Raw genomic sequence first — 19,280 nt, forward strand, 5'->3', positions numbered from 1 at the left:
AGTCGGGGGAGGAGGGTGGTCTCCATCCACTGGGTCATTCCCCAAATGGCTGCAACAGCCAGAGCTGGGCCAGGCTGAAGCAAGGAGCCAGGAGCTTCTTCTAGGTCCCCAACATGGGCACAGGGGCCCAAGCAGTTGGGCCATCCTCCTCTGCTTTCCCAGGTGCATTAGCAGGAGCTAGATCAGAAGTGGAGCAGCCAGACACAAACCAGCACCCACGTGGATGCCTGCACTATAGACAGTGGCTTTTCCTGCTGTGCCACAGTACTGGCCCTAAGGCTCACAGTTTTAAAATGATTTTTTTCAAGTGCTCTTCTAAGACTTTTCTTTCTCCTCAGGAATGAAACCAATGCATCAACTCATGGGAGAGTCATTACCCCAAGAGACTCTATCATGGGTGTCACCATTAATCATCTATGAATTCACGGAAGCATTCAAGCTCCCTGATCCACTGCCATCACCACGAATCTTTCAGTAAGAACCTTTCTGAACACGAGACCATGTAGACAATCAGCTATGGGGCAGATCTTTCGATCAATCTGAGGATATTTTTGGAAACCACAAAGCAGAGCAGGACTGTCTTAGAAAATTCAGGGTTTATGCTCTATACTTTTACCCTCAACTGACTGACAATATAGATGGTGCTGGCATGGATGAAGATGCAGCCAAAAGAATAATTATTCTTGAATATGTAACAAACAATTGCTGAAGACCTTATATTTATCTTTTCTCACTGTCAGCAGTGTACAAATCCTTTGAAAGCTCTGAACACTTTTTTTTTTTGACAGGCAGAGTGGACAGCGAGAGAGAGAGACAGAGAGAAAGGTCTTCCTTTTCCGTTGGTTCACCCTGCAATGGCAGCTGCAGCTGGCATGCTGCGACCAGCGCACAGCACTGATCCGAAGCCAGGAGCCAGGTGCTTCTTCCCAGTCTCCCATGCGGGAGCAGGGCCCAAGCACTTGGGCCACCCTCCACTGCACTCGCAGGCCACAGCAGAGAGCTGGACTGGAAGAGGAGCAACTGGGACAGAATCCGGCTCCCCGACTGGGACTAGAACCTGTGGTGCTGGCGCCATAGGCAGAGGATTAGCCTATTGAGCCTGGTGCCGGCCAGCTCTGACCACTTTAATGAAGTGTGCATTAAGAAAATTAACCCCTATCTTACTGGTTTCTTCAGCTACTAACCTTTGCCATTTATATAACAAAACCCTCAATCAGAATTGAAGCCAGAGAGGGGTGTGTGTGTGTGTGTGTGTGTGTGTAGGTATGAGTGTGTGTGTGTATGCTCACGCAGGCTGGGGTAGTAGGGATCAGAGACAGAATGCAATAGTAAAGGGGCTAGCACTCTGGTGTAGCAGATAAAGCTTCAGCCTGCAGTGCCAGCATCCCATATGGGTGCCAGTTCGAGTCCTGGCTGCTCCACTTCTGATCCTGCTCCCTGCTAATGCACCTGGAAAAGTAGTGGAAGATGATCCAAGTGCTTGGGCCCCTGCACCCACCTGGATCACCCAGAAGTAGCTTCAAGCTCCTAGCTTTGGATCAGCTCAGCTCCATTAGGCCATTTGGGGAGTGAACCAACGGATGGAAGACCTTTCTCTCTGTTTCTCCCTCTCTCTGACTCTGCCTCTGCCTCTACCTCTGCTTCTCTGTAATTATGCCTTTCAAATAAATACATAATTTTTTTAAAAAAATAATACAATATAAAGAGATTCTATCAAGTCTTCGTCAAATATCTTAAGCCAGTAGTTCATTCCATCCATGACTGCTCTATTCGGAATGCAGTTCTGGAGGAGTCAGCACTTAGAATGCCATCACTAACCCAGAACATCCCTGGAGACTATGTGTGTCCGTCGTTTTCCCCAGCTATCCGTTCATGTTCACCCAACTTTAGCTCTTTGGTTAATGGAATATTCCATTCAAGAATAAATGAAAATAGTCTCAAAATCACTGCCAACCTGGGGGGACTAGCCTTTCTACTTTATGTATCTCTTCCCCGACCATTTTGAAACCTAAATAGGACAGGCAGAGGAGCAGCCAATTTCAAGCTATTTTTGCTTCCTTCCCAGCTTAGTCCTTAAGCCTGTCCCCTGCCTTAACAGAGTCTTGCTTTCCTTTCTTGTCATCTAGCAGCCAAGAATACTGAGTACAGTCTGAAGAAATAACTTCATACTATGGAAACATTTTCTTTATTAAGACAGCTGACAGCATATGGGATGTATATATTCATTCTCTAGATTGCAATGCCATTTTTAGGGCAGAGAGGGGGTTTGGAGATGATCTTATTTATGCTGTTTTTCAAATTTCAGATGCTGTGGATAAAAGGCAAAGCTTGCCATTTTCCATTTTTTATGAGTTTATGAGATTAGGGAATGTTTTCTCCACCCTGTGATTTTGACATGACTTTGAAAATTGCCTGGCAACTCTGGACAAGATTTTGATTTTGTAAAGCCCTGCTGATCTATTAAATGAAGAAATAAAATATAGCTAATTAGTAAGGATTTTTTTCAGATGACAGCATGGTACGTATCTTGGGTCTACTTGGAAAAGACAGGAAAAGTGATCATCACAAATATGGCCAGTGCAGAGTGCAGGCCTTTATGCACATTGCCTTTCTGCAAGAATTGAGCTCTCTTTGCAGCTCACATATTAAGCCCTGGCATGGTTCATAAATTGGCTCTTCCTTCCTTGCCCTACCCTCCCTGTCTTCCTTGCAACTCCAACTTCTCTCTTCCATGAGAGTGGAGCTGCAGCATGGTAAAAGGAAATGATTTCATCTGGGTGGAGAAAGGAAAAGACACAATTTTGGCCCCAAATGCTTAAGTCCCATGTGCTGTACCAGAAAACCAGCTGCTGAGTCACAGGCTGAGTCTTACTAAGTGGCAGGGCCTTGCTCTGTTGGCCTCCCTACGGGATGGAGCAGCACAGGGAGGGGACAGGGAAGAGAAGCAACCAAGACTTGCATTTGGTTACATGTTCCTAACTATCTTTATCCTGTAGCCCTTCCCTTTTGATTTGTACAGGAACATGTCTCACCAGAGTGCTGCTCTGGCTGTCATAACTTAGATCTCATATAATGTAAAAAGGGGTACAGGTGTGACTAGGCTTTTCTACCTAAAATTGTACAAAATCTCCATGCTTTAGATTCTTGCACCATGTGCTGATTCTGAAAACTAATCTAGGACTATATTCCAAAAATAGAGACTTTTTAAAAACCTGAATTTAAGATTCTATCCAAAATTCAGAAAAGCACAGTTAATCCTTAGGGAGGGAAATGTCACTAGTAATGGGCTAATTAAAGGTACCTCTGCTCATCATTTCATTCTTTCACCCCAGCATGCTTCATGGTGGAGGACATGCAAACAGGACTGAAATGAGCCGGGTGTCAGGGTCACAATCATCTGAGTGGGTGCCGGTCGGCTTCTGCTGGGCAGGGAGGGGAAGTGAAGTCAGCTTCTGGGCTCAGCAAGTCAACTCCTGAAGAGCTCGGTTTGTGGACAGATGTGATCTCACCACCATACAACCATGTCCTTTCCTTCCCACCGTCCCTACCATTGCACTCTGGCAAGCCTACCACTCTATTCCCCTCACTAGGGCAGGGGTGGGCTAGTTTAGAGAATGGATCTCTCACACATCAGCTCCTGGAAATCCCAGCTGTTGGTTTACCAGAGTTTATTCCTCATACCCTCTGGGCCTTCAGATATAAAGAGCCAAATGGACCACAATCTTCTTTCATGACGTGCTCTAATCACTGATACATGTATGAGCCATCTTCAAAATTTCATGGAAAATACATATTATGTAAAAAACTATCCACTGCTTAAAAAAAAAAAAAAGTACCAAAATAAACTTATACTAATGTGCTGAGGCATGTCTAAACAGAATCTAGTTTAAGGCAATAAGAAGAATAGAACATCAATTTGAAAAGAATCCCCACCACAATAACATAAATTCTGCTAAAACTGATGCAAGAACAAACATAAAATTAATGATGATGCTTGGGTGGAACAATGGTGAAGTCATTGATAGATCAGAAAAAGTTTGTGGAGAAATTCCCCAAAGAAATCATTAGTTTACAAATGGATAACCAACTTTAAGAAAGAATAAGAAAATGTTGAAGTGTCCACAGTGGCAATTCATCCACATCAACTTTTTTTTTAAAGATTTATTTATTTATTTGAAAGACAGAGTTACAGAGAGGCAGAGGCAGAGGCAGGCAGGGAGAGAGAGAGAGAGAGAGAGAGAGGTCTTCCATCGCTGGTTCACTCCCCAAATGGCTGCAATGGCCAGAGCTGCACCAATCCAAAGCCAGGAGCTTGAAGCTTCTTCCGGGTCTCCCATGGAGGTGCAGGGGCCCAAGGACTTGGGCCATCTTCCTTTGTTTTCCTACGCCATAACAGAGAGCTGGATCAGAAGTGGAGGAGCTAGGACTCGAACCTGGCACTACACGTGATGACTTTACCTCCTACACCACAGCATCAGCCCCAATCAAAATTTTTTAAAATATCGATTGATTGATTGATTGATTGATTTTAGAGTCAGAGAAATGGAGAGAGACAGAACTTGTGCAATATCTGGAGCTGTGCCAGGCCAAAACCAGGAGCCAGAAATGCAGTCCAGATCTCTCATGTGGGCGGCAGGAACACAACCAACTTGAGCCATCACTGCTACTTTATAAGATTTGCATCAGCAGGAACCTGGCATCAGGAACAGAAGTGGGTACTGAGCCCAGGCTTTCCAATATGGGATGTGAACTTCTTAATGTATGTCCTGACTACTAGGCCAAACACCTGCCTCCATCCATACCCATTTGCGAGAAAAAAAAGTCAATCATATTTGTGCCTTAATTAAAGGAGACCTACAATTAAAAAGCAGAAACCATAGCATCGTAGAGGTCTCTTAACTGGTTCAGCTAACACATTTCTGACTGAAAAATTAAAGTGAAGCCATCTTTTTGTTCGATGGGTGCCAAAACTATTATGCCCATATCAAGTGTAAGCAAGAGTGGAACTTTCAATGGAAATTTTATACAAGTGGCATCAGAATCCGGAAGCAGTTCTTGAAAAACTCTGACAACAGATGAAACATGAATGAACAATCCTGAAGACAAAGCACAATCAAAGTAATGGCCACCAGGAGGTCCTGGCAACCATTTCTTAGAACTCTCAAGCATTTTGCTTGTTGGCTTTAATGAAAGCCAAAGAAAAACGACATCTGCTTGTTTGGATAGTGTTTTGAGAAACTCAGTCTTCAGCAGAGAAGTGCTCAGGAAAGCTCACCAGAAAGTCTTTCTCCATCATGACAATCTTTTTGCTCATTGTTGATATCACACAAGGGCAGTTTTGCAATAATGTCCATGAGAAATCACTGGGCATCCACTTTACAGTGTTGGCTCTGTTGCTTCTGCCTTCTTTTTGTTTCCTAATATTTCCGATCTTTAAGGCTACTCTTTTTTTTTTTTTTTCAGTTAATAATGCAAAAATGACTGCAGTGGCCTGGTTAAATTCCCAGGGCCCTCTGTTCTTCAGGGATGGACTAAAAGGCTGGCATCATCATCTACAAAATATCCTGAACTTGGAGGAACTTAGGTTGAGAAATAAATTTCATAGTTCTTATTTTATCTTTTAATTCCACTGTCCATGAAACTTTGAAGTCCTTTTATATGTTCTGATTTTATTTATATGGATATTTTAAAATAGTTTAATATGGCCTTATGAAACTACCTCTCTCACCTACCCCCCAGAAGAAGCTAGAACTTAGTAGATAACCTACATGTATCCATATGGTTCTTCCTCATTCCCTCGCCAACCCGCATCCCCAAAGCAACATTATCCTGAATGCAGGGCTGATAATCTTCTTGCTTTCATTATCAAGAATCCTGTTATTTTATCTATATGCATTCAAAAATTTTTATTGTCTTTAATTTTGGAAAATGGATATAATGCTGTTGGTATTATTGTTGGGAATTGATATTTTTAAGTTAATATTGCATTTTGGGGGCAGGAGTAGAGCCTAGCAGTTAACTTGCATGCTCACCTGTGTCCCACAGGAAAGTACCTGAGTTCAGTCCTGGTCTCCAGCTCTGGATTCTAGCTTCCTTCTGCTGTATATCCTGTGAGGCAGCAGTGATGGTCCAAGTAATTGGTTTCCTGCCCCCCACATTGGAAACCTGAATTGAGTTCCTATCTCCTAACATCAGATCAAGCACAACCATTATTGGCATTTGGAATGTGACCCAACAGATGGGAATTATCTCTCTCTCTCTCTCTCTCTCTCTCTTTCTCTCAAATAAATAGGTTAAAATTTGAGAAAAATAAATTGCTAAAATTATTCCACTCATTTAGATTGTAATCTTCCTTTATCTAAATGTTACACAGTTCATTCACCCACTGGCAGGATAGTTAGATTGTTTGTATTTTCCTTGTTGCAAACAGCACAATATGTGCATATGCCCTGCTGTGCATGTACAGAGTTTCCCCTGATAATACACCTAGGAGTTGAACAGCTGGGCCAAAGAGTATGAAGACATCCACTTTACAGTATAACACCAAACAGATCATCAAGGGCTTTGCTAATCTGAAGTGAAAAGGTTCAAAGTTTGCATTAGAATCATATTAGGCAAGATTTGTGTGTTGCGGTTTATGTGTTATGATTAAGTTCTCTGTTCAATAAACTGTTTAAAGTTATTTTCATCGAGAGCAGGCTCAGCCATCTTCAATAAATTATTTGTTTTATGATCTCCAAGTGCAAGGAGCTTTTCCTAGTGTTGTTCTTGCTAATCTCTGAGCTAGGGGAGTGTTGTGAGGGACACTGACATATGTATAATGAAATTCTGGTAATTGAAGTGGACAATCAGATACATTACACAGCAGATACTGCCTTACAGACTTTATCTGTGTGCTGTGTGAACCACAATTACAGCAGTACCCTCTTTCTGCCAGTTAATTACAGAGAACTGCTTTCATCTTCAGGAAAGAAAACAGCTAAACACATCACAACCAAACTGTCAAAACTAAAGAAAAAGAGATGCTTTTGAAAGTAGCCAGAGAAAAAGGATTCATCACTTGAAGTTACCCTCAATAATATTGACATTGAATTTTCATCAGAAATAGCGCAGACTTGAAGGTGGTAAAATGACTTAAAGTGATTAAAGCAAAGGATTATCAATCAAGTACTCTACATCCAGTAAAACTGTCTTTCAAAAATGAAGAAGTTAAACCAGCTTTATAAATCAATACTTAGAAAACCATGTTCATTATGTTCTGTGCCCCGAGCATTAAAACATGAAATTAAGTATTAGACTGTAACTTCTGCAGAAAAGTTAATTTGGGGTTTTAATCAAGTTACTATGAATATATAGATCAATTTGAGGAGCCCCATCTTAACAACATTAACTCTTTTGACTTAAGGACATAAGATTTTTTTTGCCTAGTTTTAGTTCTTAACTTATCCAATGTTCTTTTTGTCCCTTTCACTCTCTCCTCTTTTTCCGGAACTCCCATTAAGTATATTTTAGTATTGCTTGAGAGTGTCCTAATATCACTGAGCCTCTGGTTATTTTTCTTCATTATTTTCTCAGTGTCTTTTATACCAAATAATTTCAGCTGACCAATCTTCAAGTTCACTGATTCTTTATTCTGCCAACTCTTGAGCTCTTCTAGTGAATTTTTCAAGTATTACACTTTTCAATTTCAAAATTTCTAATTGATTCCTTTATTATTTCTGCCTCCTTATTGTTATTTTATATCTGTTGATGCTGTATTTTTATTCAAATCATGTAATTTTTGGAAAGATTTTTTCTGCTTTTTTTTTATTACTCTCAAATTTACAAAACAAAATTTGTGAGGCAGTAATATGAGTTCCCATATATCCCCCACCCATCCCCCTACTGACACAAATATTTGTCACAATTAGCTCTTTTTACATATTTACAATATGTGATTTAACATCTTTATAAGCTCTAATATTTAGACTTTCCTCAAGAATAATTTCTGTTGACTATTTTTCCCCTGGGTAAGGGCCTATGTTACTTTGCATATCTTGTAGTTTTGTTTATTGGAAACCAGATATAATGAACAACATTTGAGTGATATGACAACTCTGTAAGTTTTATCTAAAATCTCTGCCTTCACTCAGGATTTCAGTTTTCTATAATGTGTTTAGTGACTATTCTGCACTGATTCTTCGTCACTTTGGTCCACTGAATTCTCTGATTGATTAGTTGAGTGGTCACAGAATTGTTTTTGCAGAGATTTCCTTAACTCTTTTGAGCCAGTAAGTTTCTCAACCTTGCCAAGAGAATTTTTGTGTGTTCAGTGACACATTTTCCAACAAACAGCAGGAAGATTACAACTCTATCTTAGTCTTCACTTCCTGTTAAGCACAGAGCCTCTTGGGGCCAGTACTGTTGCACAGTGGATGAATGCCCTGGCCTTCAGCACCGGCATCCCCTAAATGGACACTAGTTCTTGTCCCGGCTGCTCCACTTCCTATACAGCTCTCTGCTATATCCTGGGAAAGCAGTAGAAGATGGCCCAAGTCTTTTGGCTCATGCACGCATGTGGGAGACCCAGAGAAGGTTCCTGGCTCCTGGCTTTGGATCTGCTCAGCTCCAGCTGAAGTGGCCATTTGGGGAGTGAACTAGCTGATGGAAGACCTCTTCTCTCTCTACATCTATCTATCTCTGTCTCCACCTCTCTCTGGAACTCTGTCTTTCAAATAAATAAAATAAATCTTTGAAAACACACACAGAGAGAGAGCCTCTAAATCAACAGAGGAGAGAGATCAATGCCTTCTCAGCTCTTTCCTGAGCATGTGCACAGGCTTGCACATTTTAGTGGCCCTCTAGATTCTCAAAAACATGTAAGGGTTTACAAAGTCATTTCTTGGCATCTCATTCTCCCATATTCTTCTTAGACTATATTTATTTTTCAGCTGCTTGTTAGCCCAAACTGGTGTAGCTGCCTCAGGCAGCTGTGATGTTAAACAATTGCCACAGATTTTCTTTAATGCTTAAAGATAGAGATGTACACACAGAGGGAACTGAGCAGTATCAAACAAAGACCATCTAAGGATAGAACTTTACACAATCTGCCAAACATTCCAAAGAGTGAAAATTTCTGGGGGACAGGATTTGGGGGATTTCTAAGCTCTTCCTTCCCCTTGTGTGGCTGCTTAGGCTCCTCACTTTCACAGGTACTGTAGTTATGAGGTTGTTGGATTTCAGGTCTACCATGGAGCTAGTGAAAGGGGCATAGGAACAGTAAATCTGCAAAGCTCACTTTTCTTACTGTGCTTCAGATTGTGTGCTTATTTTTTAATGAAAAAAGTATTTACCTCAAATTGTTGCAACTATTTGGCTAAGTTTCTAGTCATCATCATAATTTCATAGATTTTTATTCTAAAATTGTCAAAACAAATATTGTACATTCATGTTTCTTTTTTTCATTTTAGGTGCTTTTGTCATCATTTCTTTGGAGAGAGATATGTAAATAAAAATAAAGAGAATGTTTCATATTATAAAAAAGAAAGAATCCAAATGCTGCACAGATTTTTTAATATCTGAATTTAATTTTTTAAATGCCCTCCCTTCTCCTTCCTGCTACATTATCAGATATAACTGTACCTTACCTCACAGATGTGTTTAATTTCCCCTTTGAAATGCTGTTCTCATCCATGATAGGTTTGGAAATCACTAACCAGACTTGTTAAAATTGTGTGCGACATGTGAGTAAATGGGCTCTGAGAAATAGTTTGAAGAGGTTCGTTTCCAAGTCAAGTGGATTTCACAAACTTTATAACTTAACTTTTAAGGATTAGAGGCCTCTTTTGTTCACTTTCTCATTCTTAGTTGTGTTTTAGATGAGAAAGTTCATTAAATGGTCAAATTCCATCTATTTCAGATGGTTCAACAGAGGACTGAGACTACGATTCAGGTTCTATTTCAATTCAGATATTTGATTGCTATATGGCTGAGCACCACGCTAAATCATCTTTTACATCTTTCAGTGTTCGCAACTACAGAATAAAACAGTCACCTCACAGAGTTAGTTGTTATCACATACCTTCAACTTTCACACACCACAAAGTATTATCCTAAAGAATTAAGATTACCTTGAAACATGTTGATCTCCGTCTAGAAATCTTTAGAAAAGAATGCCAAGGTTTCTGAGTCTTTCAATAGGCAAAGGGCCAAGGAGTTGACCCATCCTAGCAAATATTTCAGCAGATATTATAATCATATCATGCCAGGTTCTAAGACAGATTAATAATTAAAAAGAAAAACTCAAATATTATATATCTAAAGATATTCTAAGTTTTCCTTAAACTAATATATGAAGTAGCATTGTTCTGAAGTGGGTAAAATAAAGAAAGAAAGCAATATATTTATTCTTCCAGTAACCTTTACCAAAGTAGTGAATGGCAAACGCTATGTTGCAAATATGGCCAGAAACTTGTCTACTTCCTTCAAGAACTGAAAAATGTTTTCCTATCTTGAATCTCTGAAGACTACAGATTTTGTTGTGGGACATTAGCAAATTTGATACAATCAGAGGCTGAACTGGCCTTTGCCTATAGGATAGGGTCTTACCCTTTTGTTCTTGGACTCTGCCTCCACCATGTGAAGAGATCCAGGCAAGTCTTCTGGAAAATGAAAGGAATTTTGTTGGAGAACCAAGTTTCCTGGCTGACAGCCAGCCTACTCCCAAAAACAGAACCATTGATTGACCCACAGCTAACTTCAGACTTATGTAGGAGACCAAACATTTTCTAAGAATCATCTGGATGAGCCCAGTATAATTTTCTGACTCCAGAATCATGAACTAAATAAATGGTACTGCTTGAAACACTAAGTTTTGGCGTGGTTTGTAACTGTATCATACATCATCAGTGCATTCAACCCTCTCTTCTTGCTGGCAGATTACAAATTACTTAAAGTGATTCAAAGGATAATGACTTCAACCACTCTTCTAAGTCTTGATTGATCTAAGCCATTGATCTGTTGTTTTGTCCTTTATGTCTTGCCATTTATAGATTATTGTTTGATCTGTTGATATTTATAAATTGTAATTGATCTATTTCCATTGATTAGAAAGTAATAAGTATGTGAGCCCACTTGGCCAGAGAAGTCTGAGGGGCAATCTGCCTGAGGCTGTAGCCTTCTCTGCTTCTAGATAATAACAAAGACAGCCACGAGATGTGGAACTGCAAAAGCCATTTTGCTCTGAGCCTAAGAATGGAGCCAACATATAAAGGAAAGAAGAACTAAGAGACCCTCAGAAGAGCAGAGCTGGAGCCCTCACATCCTAAATTTCTGTATCTGGGTCTGGTGTCATGGGAGACCCTAAATTTTTCCTATTGTCTATGCCGGTGTAGGAGTTTCCAGTTGCTTGCATTCCAGGTAGAACATCCACCTTCCATGAACACACTCCCCATACATTAGGACATAAGAACTGGTAAGGAGAGTGTGACACTTATAACATTTTATAGTCATCCCATAAAATCTGTTTCCTTTCGTTTGTTTCTTTAATTTTTAGGTTTTGGGATTTTTTTAAGAGAAACACATACAAAGAAATACTTATTTCCCATCATTCCATACATTTTGATTTCATATAGTCTAGAAATATTCTTTCATGTGAAAAAGAAATGTAAAAAAATTCTATAGTAGCAGTGAATATGGTTTCTAGGCCATAATTTTAAAGCTACATAGAGGCTGGGGTGGATATAACCAAAGTCTGTTCTAAGACCAAAGAGGAAGTACAATGCATTTGTTCATCTGTGCTAGTTTATAGTTAGCTTTTTGTAAAATCCAAATGTATCAGTACATTTGAATAATCTTGAAGCATAGTTTTTCTACTTGGTGATATATGGAAATAGTAATTTCAATGGAAATGAATAAAGACCACTTAAAAGACACATATTTTGTGATCAAATTAGAGATGGAGTGAGACAGCTGATGATCACTGAAAAGAATGTTGAGCCATGGTAATAGTAAGTATGAAGTTGTTATATCCCATTTCCAAATATTCATGCATCTGTGATTATTTTCACGCCTATTATGGAAATTTCTGGCAATAAACTGCACAGATATTGACTTTCCAGCATCAGAGACAGTGCCAGGGAACAAGTCCACCACTCTTTTGCATGGCTCTCACCATATTTGGCTCTTTCATATAGTTCACTTCGAACAAACTCAGTAAAATAATACATCAAAATGCTTTTATTAGAAAATGACATTTTTGTATGCATGCATTTGCCAAAATGCATTCCTTTACTTTCTGAGAAACTTCAACAGATTTCTCTTGAAGAAAAAATTATCTTTTGGTCTAATAAGTAAAGAAATGCAGAGAACCTGTTCTAATTAGAGATTCACAACGCAAAATTCTGAGAATGACTGCAGTTAAAATATTTTGACTGTTTAATCCATTGTTCCATAAGATGCTGGTTTGTGAAATGTTGCTTTAATAGAGTCTATTGACTTGGCAATGGATGATAAATGAAGTTCAACAAAAAGATAATAGTAAAAATTATCCTGGAGGGGCTAGCGCTGTGGCACAGTAGGCTGGGCCTCTGCCTGTGGTGCCAGCATTCCATGTACTCTCTAGTTCATGTCCTGGCTGCTCCTCTTCCAATCCTGCACTCTGCTGATAGCCTGAGAGAGCAGTAGAGAGTGGCCCAGGTGCTTGGACCCCTGTACCCTAGTGGGAGACTCAGAAGAAGTTCCTGGCTCCTGGATCCTGGCTTCAGATCAGCCCAGCTCTAGCCATTGCGGCCATTTGAGGAGTCAACCAGTGGTTGGAGGACCTTTCTCTCTGTTTCTCCCTCTCTTTGTAGCTCTGCCTCTCAAGTAAATAAATACTTTAAAAATTATGCTGTCATGTGAACCTAGATAACTGGAAGAATGTTGAGTCTGTTAACAAGAAAGCAAGCATGAAGATGGTTGCAGGTGTGGTAAAGGATGAGCTCCATTCCAAGCACACTGAGGTTGATGGAAAGATCTTTTGAGGAATATAACACTCCAGTCACTGGAAATTCAAGTGTAGAGCTTATTTTGAGGTTCTGACCAGAGATGCAGGTTTTACAGTCATATACAGAATCAGTAATAAAAGTCAGGGCAGTAGGTCATATTACAAAGGAAATTCTGAAGAGAGGAGAGACTGCTAAAGGCAGAATGTCTTCCTGTATTTAGGGAATCATCCTGAGAAAGATATGTAGAGAATACAGAACTATGTTTCTGTAGAAATCAAAAGAAGGTGTCTTGAGGAGGAATAAATGCCACCCAGAGGTTAAAAAAGACTAAGACCTTAAATAAGATCATGAATGTAGTGATTTGAAGTGAGTGGGGACCTTCCGGAGAGCATGTGGCATTATGATGAGAACCTAAACCTTATGGAAAGGGTTAGGAATTGAGGGAGTGCAGAGAAAAGAACAGTGAGGCACAATAATTTTATCAACTATGAAGAGAATATAAAAGATAGCTCGATAGCTTACGAAATAGCAGAATAGAGGGAATGTCACCTTTCTAAGAGGTAAGGTGGTCTAAGCTCCTTTGGAGGCAAAGGGAGTGAATACAGATACATGTAAAATGGGAAACACTGAAAAAGTTTTCAAAGAAGATGGACAGTATGTCAGTAAAAAATTTAAGCCACAAGGAAAAATGGAACAAAGAGTGTGCTTAACTGTAGCAAGGGCCAAGCTCCTCTTTTTAGAAGACAGTAATGAATGATGAAGTTATAGGAAGGGGGAGCTGAGCACGCTCCTCAACAAAGTAGGGGCCAATGTCACCTGTGAGAATGAGAGCAGTGGTGAAGGGCTGACATTTGAGGAAGGCTGAAAAGCTTCAGAACATGGACTTTGTTTAAAGAGCTGGGGAGACACTGGAGAACATGTAAGCCAACTCTCCTATCCACTTTACGAAGGTTATGTTAAGAGTTGCCAAAAAACACAGTTAGTGACTTATAATATTTGTCCAGTAAAACAGTCTCAAAAATGTGCAAAAAATGAATGACTGGACTTCTAGGCATGGTGAGGGCCCTAATAAGGTTAAAACCAAGAGGCTGTGGAATAATTCTTTGACAGTTTGGGACAGTGCCTTACAGCCTGTGTGCTGCAACAGAAGCAAAGAAGAATGGGTGGAGAATGGAACAGATGTTAAGGGGAGATGGTGATGAGTACAGAGAGGTAAAAAGTGTTTCATACAATAAATGACAGAATGAGAATCTGGCACTTGTCAACTAATGTGGAAAATTTTGAGTTTAGGAAAGTAGCAGTAAAGTGAGAGACTGACTCTTCCATTGATGACCAATAAATTGGCCATTAGACTGACTGATGGACTCAAGTGAGGGATATACCAATGGATTGGTCCACTTTTTTTTTCCAAAAAAGCATGACTATGTTAATGCCATTGTCGAGGGAAGTGGGTGGAGAGTTTGCACCAGTTGTGGAGATAGCACCCACTGGCTCAATAAAACATGAAATCCAATGGTCTGGAGGTTTCCAGAATCCCCATGTGGATTCTGACTTACCACTTCCGTGTAAGCAAGCATCTCAGCCCCCCTTTAATGTAGTGCCTAATTAAGGCTAAAAAGTCCTGGCAGTTTCTGAAATAGACTCACCCACTCAACCAGCCTGCTGCAGCAGCTGTTGGATACACTGTTGATATCGTGCCTTCTGCCAAGATCCTACTGGCTTTTCCCCTGCTATTTCTGATGTCCAGCCATGATGCAATAATGGAGTTGTCAGGGTGGAGTGTGGACTGCAGCGTCCAGTATTGTCTACTACTCCAACAAGAAATCAAAAGTGACTGCTTAAGTTATTAAAAGGGGTGGGAATGGGCAGACAGAAGGCAGACAATGTTCTGATCTCCGTGTGATTTCTTTGTGTTTTAATGCTCCTGACTTTTGGCTTTTTGTTTATTTTTATGTATCTTTTCTTTTTATGGTTTGTCCTCATGACTATGCCACACATAGACCGGAAAGGTTAAGTTTGCCCACGTCCTACTTTAGCCAATGATGCCACTCAAAACTGCTTCAAGGTCTAGGTCTTAGCTATTTCAGAGGGGGCCAATAAGAACATTTTTCCACTAAATAATGAGTTCTACTTGGTCTAAGAAGTAGGTTGTATGAAATGTGTGAGCAAACAAGGAGTCCACAGCTCAAGTTATATCTATGCTAATCCACCATGGTCCTCAGCTTCCTTCAGACGGACAGACACTCCCTGTTCTACACAGGTCAGCCAGGTTTGTGTCTTGGGCTTGTGAACCCCACATTTTATCATAGTTCATTCTTTTGTTTTTGCCATTTTTAAATATATCCTTAAGGTCCTCCTAATAGCAAGAATAAAATGGCTTGCATTTAAAAAAAAAAGGTTAAAATGAAGGAAATGGAATTCAACTTCATTGAAGTACTATAACAATGTTTCTGAATGGCTCTGCATTGGCTGAATCCAACTACCCTGTTCTGCTAGTAGAGTCATGGTTTCCTGCTGCAGGGTCCTGCATAGCTTGCCTGGTGTTTTTTCATCTCTCACACTACAAGACTTGATGGCCTATTGTTCTCAGAGACATGTACCACAGGGCCTGCAAAGGGCGGTTTGATAGAAGGGTGAATCAGGGACAGGAGAGATATTTCCAAATTCTTTTCCTTTTGTGGTCTCAAGCAGCGTTACTTTTTTTTCTGGCCCACAGTTCCAAATCTGGCAGAGTTTGAAGCAATAACTCATATTTGTCTCCCCTTTGTTTCATTTGATTTGTTGCATGAACTGTCCACAGGCTTTCTTCAGGCACCTAAACTATAGCTTCAGGCAGGAACTACCAGACCCTGGGCTCAATGAACCCGGCAAGGAAAGCCATGGAATAGCCATATATGTGTCATTGTCTAAACTATCCGTCTGCTCCTGGTAAGGCCAGAACAGGAGCCTGGAAATAGGTCCTCTGTGACAGCATCAAAGCTTTGAGGCTGAATGAGACTGTGTGCTTATCTTGTATCATTTTTACTGTACAGAGGGTAAAAGGGAAGATGGAGGAACTTAACAGACTAGCTCAAGGCTGTGGTTAGCAAGGGACAGTGCTGGGATGACAGCATTAAGCTTCCAATCCCCAGTCCCTGCACTTTGCCCCAAATCCTCCATGAAACTGTTCATCAATACCTATCTTAACACCAGATTAAATATCACACTACAGATGCTCCTTGACTTCCAGTGGGGTTGCATCCAGATAAATCCATCCTAAGTTGAAAATATCATAAGTCAGAAATACTTTCAGTGTGTCCAAACTACCGAATATCCTACGTCAGGCAGATGGCTGAGGAGTGCCAACTGCTTACCCTCATAATCACACGGTGAACTAGCATCACGTGTGGCTTGGCCGTGTCCAGCACCATGAGAGCATATCAAACCACATATGGCTCAACATTCATCACTGGTGTAGGGAACATCAAAATTCAAACCACACTTTCCACCTAATGCATAACACTCTCACACTATAGTAATGCCTTAAATCAGAAGTCAAACCATCATAAGCCAAAACCACCTTCAGACCTCTCCAAAGGCTATGGTAGAAATGCATAGGCCCACATTTAGAGGCTGTCTGTAGAAAATGCTTCTTTCAAGGTCATGGGTACATCATTATTTTCCCCCAGAGGGTCTCTTTCCTATAAGACTGAGTCATGACAAGCTCAATCTTTAAATTCCCTGTGTGCAGACATCTCAGTTAATTCTGTATATTAAGATAATCGAAAATGAATCTTGATGTGAATGGAAGGGGAGAGGGAGTGGGAAAGGGGAGGGGTGTGGGTGGGAGGGACGGTATGGGGGGGAAGCCATTGTAATCCATAAGTCGTACTTTGGAAATTTATATTCATTAAATAAAAGTTAAAAAAAAATAAATTAAAAAAAAAAGATGGAAAACAAATCTTCACTTCCATTCAGTTGTCTAGAGATCAGATGTTCCTCCTTCTAATTATGCGTTTCTTCTCTCCTATTCCAAAATCAATTTCTTATGATTGATTTTTTGGGTTTTTTTCAATATATATTCATTTAAAAGTGATAATAATTGAATTGGTTCTTAAGACTGATGGATGGAGCCAGCACTGTGGCACAATGGGTAAAGCCTCTGCCTGCAGTGCCTGTATCACATATGGGCACTGGTTTGAGACCCGGCTGCTCCACTTCCAATCCAGCTCTCTGCTATGGCCTGGGAAAGCAGTAGAAGATGGTCCAAGTCCATGGTCTCCTGCACCTGCATGGGAGAAAGCAGAGAAAGCTCCTGGCTCCTGGCTTCCAATCTGCGCAGATCCGGCCATTGCGGCCAACTGGGGAGTGAACCAACAGATGGAAGACTTTCTCTCTCTCTCTGTCTCTCTCTTTATCTCTGTCTCTCTGCCTCTCCTTCTCTCTCTGTGTAACAGGATTTCAAATAAGTAAATAAATCTTTAAAAAAAGAAAAAGAACTGATGGATAAGAATACTGAACATCACTCTCCCTTTACATCCTTGATCCTCAGTTGTCACTTAATTTCGGTTGTAAAATCAAAAATGCCAAAAATTGATGACTTCAGGCAGGAGTCAGGAGAAATGGTGGGAAAAAAAAATCACACTGACTGAGAACTTGATCAGCCTCCAGGTCATGTTCTACAACTCACAAATGATTCCATTCCATGTCTCTCAACTTCAAGTTCCATGATGATGCTCACCCCAGAGTTGTCAGGAAGAGTAGTGGGACAATGTAAGTGACATAACTATATACACTCAGAATAATGGAAACTATCGCCAATGTAAAATGCCATGTAGCATCTGAATCTGAGTGCCTGAGAATATCAGACAGGAGGTGTTCTCTAAATTATGGTCTAGTCCCCTGGAAAAGACTAGGAAGTTTTAGTATGTCTATGTCTAAAAATGGAAATTCAAATAGAGAATTCAGTAAATTGAGGACAAGATTCATACTAAAATCACATTGGATTAAAATAGTCAAGTAAGGACAGAATGGTTGGGACCTTGAATTATCTGGATGGTGCTAAGAATTAAGATGAGAACTCTGATCAAGGTCTAGACGTTGAGGCTGTTATTGTGGAACAGCAGGTTAAGCCATGGCTTGTGACACCAGAATCCCATATCAGAGTTCTGGTTCAAGTCCTGGCTGCTCTGCTTCCAATCCAATTTCTTGCCAATGAACCTGGGAAGGCAGCAGAAAACGGCCCAAGTACTTGGGCCCCTGCCACACATGTGGAAGATCAGGATGGAATTCCTAGCTCAAATCTTTGTTCTGGCCTAGATCTATCTATTGTGGACATTTGGAAAGTGAACTACCAATGGAAGATATTTCTCTCTCTCTCTCTCTCTCTCTCTCTCTCTCTCTCCCTCTTTAATAAGGATTGATTTATTTATTTGAAAGTCAGTCTCACAAAGAGAGAGGGAGAGACAGAGAGATAATCCTTCCACTGGTTCACTCCCCTGGTTGGGCCAGGCTGAAGCCAGGAGCCAGGAGCTTCCTCCAGATCTCACATACGGGTAGCAGGGCCCCAAGCACTTGGGTTATCCTCCACTGCTTTCCTCAGGCCATTAGCAGGGAGCTGGATCAGAAATGGAGAAGCCAGGGCACAAACTCTCTCTCTCTCTCTCTCTCTCTCTCTCTCTCTCTGCCTTTCAATTAAATAAATAAATCTTTTATTTAAAAAACTAGATGTTATCTTATATCCATAATGAGACCATAACTATGCAATAGCTGATTAGCCATCAACATGAGAAATGGTAATATATATGAAATACCATGTGAATAATGTCACCTGTAATTGTTAAGTCATAGCTTCTGAATACTAAAATGACTAAAAGAAAACTGAAGGGTACTTACTGCATTACACTTCAGAGAATAGAGGCTTCTGTTAAATTTATAATCATCAACCTACCCCTGTGTCTTCTAACCGTCTCTGGAACATAGTTGTCATCTAACGACAGTAGTATTGCTAATATTATTAGTAAAAGTAGCTAAAGTTTACTGAGTGCTCATTACATGTCAGGTATTATTCTGGATGATTTACAGAGGAGATCTCATTTTACTCTCACAAAAACGCTCTGATGCAAGTACGCACTGCTTTGTAGATACGACGACTAAGGCTTTGAGAATAACAGCCCCAAACCCCACAGGTGAGAATTAGAATTGTGGACATAAACCTTCTGAAACCATAGACTGGGCTTTTAACAACTACATCTAACTTATCTTTTAATACATGTCTACAGATTGGTGAACTTATGAAAAACCAATATATTCTATACATTTGTTTTGCTTTCCTAA

At 40.3% G+C, this 19,280-nt stretch overlaps 1 long non-coding RNA gene across 2 annotated transcripts in view; it reads right to left on the minus strand.

The window, feature by feature from the left end:
* Nucleotides 1-4,146: 4,146 nt before the first annotated feature.
* LOC108177459 (uncharacterized) overlaps nucleotides 4,147-19,280 on the minus strand; it is a 31,699-nt gene continuing 16,565 nt past the window's right edge. Inside the window, exons 1-3 of one of the 2 annotated variants that reach the window (XR_011388581.2) lie at nucleotides 14,612-14,773; nucleotides 10,588-10,640; nucleotides 4,147-4,382 (exon numbers count right to left, since the gene is read on the minus strand). This is a non-coding gene — a long non-coding RNA (uncharacterized LOC108177459). Of the gene's footprint in view, nucleotides 4,383-10,587; nucleotides 10,641-14,611; nucleotides 14,774-19,280 lie in introns of those variants that run through there. The other variant, XR_016234538.1, reaches the window with a different exon arrangement.

The sequence above is a fragment of the Oryctolagus cuniculus genome, chromosome 5, assembly GCF_051225735.1.
Source record: "Oryctolagus cuniculus isolate XC-2025 breed Fujian yellow rabbit chromosome 5, ASM5122573v1, whole genome shotgun sequence".
Classification (NCBI taxonomy): Eukaryota; Metazoa; Chordata; class Mammalia; order Lagomorpha; family Leporidae; genus Oryctolagus; species Oryctolagus cuniculus.